The 7,056-nt window shown below is 48.5% G+C and overlaps 1 protein-coding gene across 1 annotated transcript in view; it reads left to right on the top strand.

Moving 5' to 3' along the window:
- Positions 1-7,056, top strand: part of LOC311106769 (otoferlin-like) — a gene marked incomplete at both ends in the record, with an annotated part of 102,582 nt that overhangs the window by 462 nt on the left and 95,064 nt on the right. The window lies entirely within an intron of this gene.

Genomic DNA, 7,056 nt, shown 5'->3' with positions numbered 1-7,056 from the left:
CCCATAGCGGTTATATGCTACGGTTATTTCACGTTCAACAGCTCTCATCTATTCTCCACGGGGGCTCGCGCTCCCAGTAATGCGCTGAGCGGAGCTGTATCTCACAATCTCAAACACCATTGATTTTCTTCTCTGAATGGAAGTTGACTCCATTAAGGAAGCTCTCCCGTGGCCCTCTATGGCCAACTCCCATAGCCAGGGTGGTCTGACTGGAAACAGATTGGCAATCCCAATGGAACTATTTGGATAGAACAATATACTGTAGATGTGAATTTACACGCATTTGTGTTCAGGGAATTGTGTTTGTGTGTTTGTGTGTGTGTGTTGCATTAGCTGGTTGGCTATTTCAGCACCTTGGAGAGCGAATTCTGGTTTCTGAGATACAGTAGCTTACATTGCCTCTGTTGATCCCATAATACCTGGAAGTCTTAGACACAAACATTATGTGTGTGTGCGTGTGTGTGCGCGTGCACGTGTGCACGTGCATGTTTGTGCGTGTATGTGTGTGCGTGTTGCGTGCGTGCCTGTATGTGTAGGTGCCTGTCTGTGTGTGGGTGTGCATGCATACTTACATGTGGGTGTATACTTGTGCGTGCTGCATGTGTGTGTCTGTGAATCTTTCTCTCCCTCTCCATCTTTGTGTGTGTGCACTCTCATTTGTGTGTCTATATGTGTGTACCGATCAATTCCAGCAGTTTATAGTAGGGCACCAGGAAACATGTGTCAGATCTTTAAACATAAACCCTAGCAGCCCTGTCAAGTGTTACATATGTCCCTCATTCCACTTGAGTCTCTGTATGTGCTCACAGTAACCAACCAACCAACCAACCAACCAACATCCAACAACCAACCAACCAACCAATGAGAAAAGCCTTTGAGGATGTTTTCAAGAATCTCTGCAGGTTGCAGTGAAAACTCTTTATGACATAACAATTACTAATTATTTTGTTGATAACTCTTTATGACATCACAAAGATGAAAAAAAATGCTGCTGTAACTCTTTATGACAATGAGTAGCCTACTTTTTGTAGAGGCAATGCTAGTAACAGTTTACATTGGGGCATATTAGAGTAACCCTGCTTAAACAGTACTGTCCATAGATAGGTTTTACCAGTTGAATAGGACAGCTGCTGTACTTGTTAGCTGCCTGGCACTGAAACCCTATATTATGTGGCTTGTTTTTTAGTTTAATTAAGGAACCATAAGGTGTTCGGTTTCTGATCTATTAACTTACGATGTCAGTGAGAAGGACGACACCTTCCCTATCCACCCCTGTCTCTCTGGTGTTTGAGATGTTATTGATAGCTCCCTGCCTGGTCTCTTATACAGGCTGTCAGCAAGGCTTCCTTAGTGCTTTCAGCTCAGACTCTTTCCTGTCTGGAGAGGAAGGAAGCCCCTGCCCCACCGGGTAGCCAACCTGTATATCCCTTACAGGGGTGGTTAATGGGGAAGGCTATATAAGCTTTGTTCCCAGTAACCACAGCGTTAGACATCTATCCAGAAGGAGGAACATAAAGATTGACCCATGTATCCATTAAGTAAATGAAGATGAAGATAATGTAGGATTTAAATCAATGAACCTCATTAGAAGTCCACATATACTGTACAAGAACCTATACACAAGAATGTGTATACAGTAAGTATATTTTAGTGATTGGTAGAGGACAGTCTGTCCACTAAGGCCAAATATTTGCCCAAATCTACTGGCACCATTGTGTCGAATGAGAGTATGAATATTGTAAAAGTTTGTCGCCCTTCAGTTAGATATCAGTTTAGAAACACTCACATTCTGTAAATCCCCAGGAAATTGAAAGTGCACAGAATGTCCCCATGTCTACCATTCACCATAGTATATTCATTACTGAACCTTGCTTTATCTGCTCTCTCTCTCTCTCTCTCTCTCTCTCTCTCTCTCTCTCTCGTCATTTAGTTTCAGTCTCTTTTCTCTGACATGGTTGCTCGTTTGTTGCTTGTTTTGTTCTCTCTCCAAGCTGCCTTGTTTCATTGTTGTTTGGTTTTAAGAGGGCCTTGCATAACACTATGTGTGTGTGGTCCAACCCTCTTAAATCCAAAAGACTAACAGGTTTAATATCTCTGTTAGGTGAAAAGATGAATCAGGACAGTCATGCTCACTGTGGTTTGTGTAAAGATATGCTTTTTTTCTTCCCCTTTGTTATGTTCAGTATAGTAATTATGTAAGTAGTCCAGTTGTGAAGTCTAGTTCTTTCCTATTCTGAAGCCAGATACCCCAGCTTCTACTGTAGTGTAGTAGGGCTTGATGGTAATGCCTAACTTCTCTTCTGTGGCCTGAGGGGAAGATAACACAGCCAATGTGTTACGCTGTATGTCAAATAAATGAGAAATTAAACAATTATTTCCACCATCACGGAATGGAGTCAGTTTCACTCTGGTTGAGATAAAATTACAGATTGCTTGATTCGCAAAGAAGTTGTTATCGTTCTGCCTGCTTGGGACTACACGCCCCCCTTCTCTCTCTCTCTCTCTCTCTCTCTCTCTCTCTCTCTCTCTCTCTCTCTCTCTCTCTCTCTCTCTCTCTCTCTCTCTCTCTCTCTCGTCATTTAGTTTCAGTCTCTTTTCTCTGACATGGTTGCTCGTTTGCTGCTTGTTTTGTTCTCTCTCCAAACTGCCTTGTTTCATTGTTGTTTGGTTTTAAGAGGGCCTTGCATAACACTATGCGTGTGTGGTCCAACCCTCTTAAATCCAAAAGACTAACAGGTTTAATATCTCTGTTAGGTGAAAAGATTAATCAGGACAGTCATGCTCACTGTGGTTCGTGTAGGTGGAACACATTGGAATTTATGCTGCATTTGCAATTGTGTTCAAACTAAATTTCTGACAATGTGTACTGCATTATCCTGAACCCATCAGATCCTCCTGTGAAGCCTTTGATGTATACTCCAACTTCAAAAAGCAGGGAGAAACAAATCATTGTCAACATCTTGAATATTATAATAATAATAAAAATAATAATTCTTATTTTATATAGTGCTTTTCATACACAATCTCAAAGTTGCTTAAAAAAAAAGAAAAAAGAAAATAAAGAAATTCATTATATATACAGTATTCAATGAACAAATATAAAACTTTTTTTTATACCTATGAAAGAGGTTATCCATAATACTAACATTGTCACGACTTCCTCTGAAGCTGCCTCCTCTCCTTGTTCGGGCAGGCTTCGGCATTCGTCGTCACCTACCTTCTAGCCATTACCGCTCCTCATCTCATCATTCCATTTGTTTTGTCTTGTTTTTTCACACACCTGGTTCATATCCCCTCATTAGTCCCTGTATATGTATTCCCTCTGCCCCCCATGTCTTTGTGTGTGATTGTTTCATGTGGAGGTGTCGATAGCTCGGTGGAGCTTTATTGTACTTATTGCCGGGATATTCACCCATGTGTTTTGTTTTCTCCAGTGTACTGTTATACCGCACTGCAGTTGTTTTACGCATTGCTGCTTACCGCTGTATTTGCAGAATAAACCATTTATTCTGTGATTTACCCCTCCTGCGCCTGACTCCGTCCAAATCACCCGCTACAGAAATACACACTCAACAGCATGGAGTCAGCAGGAGCGGGGAATATGCCTGGAGTCATTGAGCGGGTCTGGGAGCATTCCACCATGTTAGCCAGCTTGGGCGAAGCGATGGATCGGGTTCTCCAGGTTGTCCAGCGCCTGGAGAGGAGAGGACCCGACCCTGCGGAACCAGAGGCGGGCAAGCATCTGGTCCATCTGAGGCAGGGGACGAGGACCGCGCAAGATTTTGTCCTGGAGTTTAGAACTATAGTGGCTGGGTCCTTGTGGAACGAGCGGATCCCTCATCGACCACTTCCGATGCAGCCTGCGTGAGGACGTCCGAAGGGAGCTAGCCTGCCAGGATACCATGTTGACCTTCAACCAACTGGTGGACATTGTCACGCCCTGGCTCTGGGGACTCTAATATGTTGAGCCAGGGTGTGTATAGTCTATGTGTGTTCTAGGTTTCACTTTCTGGTTTTGTAGATCTATGTTGGCCAGGGTGGCTCCCAATCAGAGACGGCTGTAGCTCGTTGTCTCTGATTGGGAGTCATACTTAGGTAGCCGTTTGGCACTCATTCATTGTGGTTTCTTGTTCGTATTTGGTTTGTGTATTACCATTGACGGTCACGTCATCGTTTTGTTGTTTTGATCGTGTGATCATTCTATAAATAAATATGTTCGCCTTCAACGCTGCGCCTTGGTCCTCCTCCATGTATGACGATCGTGACAGAAGAAACCACCAAGATTTGACCAAGCAGCGTGTCCAGGAGCCATCGCCAGGGAGATCTCTAGCAGATCTCCTTCGCCTCCTCGACTGGGTCAAGCCGAGTGAGGAAGAGAAGGGCTTGACATTGTGGCAGAAGGGCGAAAGGCTGGCGAGGGACATGGAGACCTGGTCCACGGGTAGGAGAGACGGCCAGAAATTTTTTAGGTGGGGGCTAACGCCGTGGACGACGGGCCAGCAGGAGACCGCGGCAGAGCGGCCCAGCGGATTGGCAGAGGAGGCCGCCAGGTTACGGGGGCCACTGGTCGAAGAGGGGGTGGAAGGTGTAGAGGCACGGCGAGAGGTACTGGGGTGTGTTACCAGTCCGGTCCGGCCCATTCCAGATCCCTGCGTAGGACCAGTGGTGTGTGTCCCCAGTACAGTCCGGCCCGTTCCTGCTCCCCGCACCAAGTCAGTGGTGCGCTTCGTCAGCCCGGCTCGGCCCGTTCCTGCTCCCCGCACCAAGTCAGTGGTGCGCTTCGTCAGCCCGGCTCGGCCCGTTCCTGCTCCCCGCACCAAGTCAGTGGTGCGCTTCGTCAGCCCGGCTCGGCCCGTTCCTGCTCCCCGCCCCAAGTCAGTGGTGCGCTTCGTCAGCCCGGCTCGGCCCGTTCCTGCTCCCCGCACCAAGTCAGTGGTGCGCTTCGTCAGCCCGGCTCGGCCCGTTCCTGCTCCCCGCACCAAGTCAGTGGTGCGCTTCGACAGCCCGGCTCGGCCCGCTCCTGCTCCCCACACCAAGCCAGTGGTGTGCGTCGTCAGTCCGGCACGGCCCGTGCCTGTTCCACCGGTGGCTGGTCCGGCACCGGTCAGATGCTTCACGCCGGAGCTAGAGCAATCCGCTCCACCAGTGCGCAGTCCAGCTCCGGCCAGCGGGGCCAGACCGGACCAGGGGTACTTTGGGCGGTTGGAGAGGGAGCGGGGATCAGGCCCGGAGCCGGATCCGCCGCCTAAGCGGAGTGCCCACCCGGTCCCTCCCCTGTGGTGTTTGGTGGGTTAGGGGGGGGTACTGTCACGCCCTGGCTCTGGGGACTCTAATATGTTGAGCCAGGGTGTGTATAGTCTATGTGTGTTCTAGGTTTCACTTTCTGGTTTTGTAGATCTATGTTGGCCAGGGTGGCTCCCAATCAGAGACGGCTGTAGCTCGTTGTCTCTGATTGGGAGTCATACTTAGGTAGCCGTTTGGCACTCATTCATTGTGGTTTCTTGTTCGTATTTGGTTTGTGTATTACCATTGACTGTCACGTCATCGTTTTGTTGTTTTGATCGTGTGATCATTCTATAAATAAATATGTTCGCCTTCAACGCTGCGCCTTGGTCCTCCTCCATGTATGACGATCGTGACAGACATGGCCATCCGGTTGGACAACCTGCTGGCTTCAAGAGGACGTCCTAGAAGGGGCCTGCCCGTTTCACCCCCCTTCAACCCGGATCACGTTCCGATGGAGCTGGGTGGTGCAGCGATCCGGGAGAATGGAGGACGACAGATCCAGTGTCACTCTTGTGGTCCTCTGTAGCTCAGCTGGTAGAGCACGGCGCTTGTAACGCCAAGGTAGTGGGTTCGATCCCCGGGACCACCCATACACAAAAAAAAATTATGCACGCATGACTGTAAGTCGCTTTGGATAAAAGCGTCTGCTAAATGGCATATTATTATTATATTATTATTACTCTTGTGGCAAGAGAGGACATTCTGCTGCATGGTTTCGTTCCAGTTCTTCTGGTTCTGGTGGCGGCAGGCAGGGCACTCTTGCGTCACCCCAGGTAGCACAAACCCACACTCGTTCAGAGCCCTCTGCTGCGCATTTCACCATCCACATCAACTCACCTGATTACAAGGAGTTCCCCAGTGTAAGGCACTTGTCGATTCAGGCGCAGCTGGGAACTTTATGGACAGGTTTTTAGCTAATAGTCTATGTATTACATTGGTTCCCCTGTCCATTCCATTGCCCATCAAAGCACTTGACAGTCGACCATTAGGGTCAGGTTTTGTTGGGGAAGTTACAGCACCAGTCGCCATGATTACGCAGGAGACCCATAGGTAGCAAATCACCTTTTATATTATTGAGTCCCCTGATTTCCCTGTTGTGTTGGGCCTTCCCTGGCTAGCACTACATGACCCCACCTTTTCATGGCCGCAGAGGGTTCTCACGGGCTGGTCGCGAGAGTGTCAGGGTAGGTGTCTAGCTGTTTCCATTGGTGCAACCACGGTGGAAAGTCCAGACACTACCTCCATCATGCACATTCCCCCCGAATACCTCGACTTGGCACACACGTTTTCCAAAACGCAGGCGACCAAATTACCACCCCATCGGGCGTGGGATTGCGCGATAAACCTCCGGTTAGACGCTGTGCCTCCCAGGAGTCATGTATATCCCCTGTCGCAGGCTCAAACTGAGGTTATGGAGACATACGTCTCCGAGTCCCTGCGCCAGGGGTTCATACGTCCCTCCACTTCACCGCCTCCTCAAGTTTCTTTTTTGTGAAGAAGAAAGACGGAGGTCGGTGCCCTTGCATTGATTACCGTACACTTAATCAAACTACCATTCGCTATAGTTACCCTCTACCCCTCATCTCCTCTGTAATCGAATCAATGCATGGGGTGCGTTTCTTCACGAAATTAGGAGTGCGTACAACCTGGTGCGTGTCCGGGAAGGGGACGAGTGGAAGACAGCATTCAGCATTCAGCACAACCACGGGGCATTAAGAATACCTGGTGATGCCATACGGGTTGATGAATGCTCCATCAGTCTTCCAGTGC

Source organism: Coregonus lavaretus (genome assembly GCF_964263955.1).
Source record: "Coregonus lavaretus genome assembly, chromosome: 31".
In the NCBI taxonomy this organism is placed as follows: Eukaryota; Metazoa; Chordata; class Actinopteri; order Salmoniformes; family Salmonidae; genus Coregonus; species Coregonus lavaretus.
Note: the sequence above shows the minus strand (reverse complement) of the source record. Positions and strands in the feature narration are given on the sequence as shown.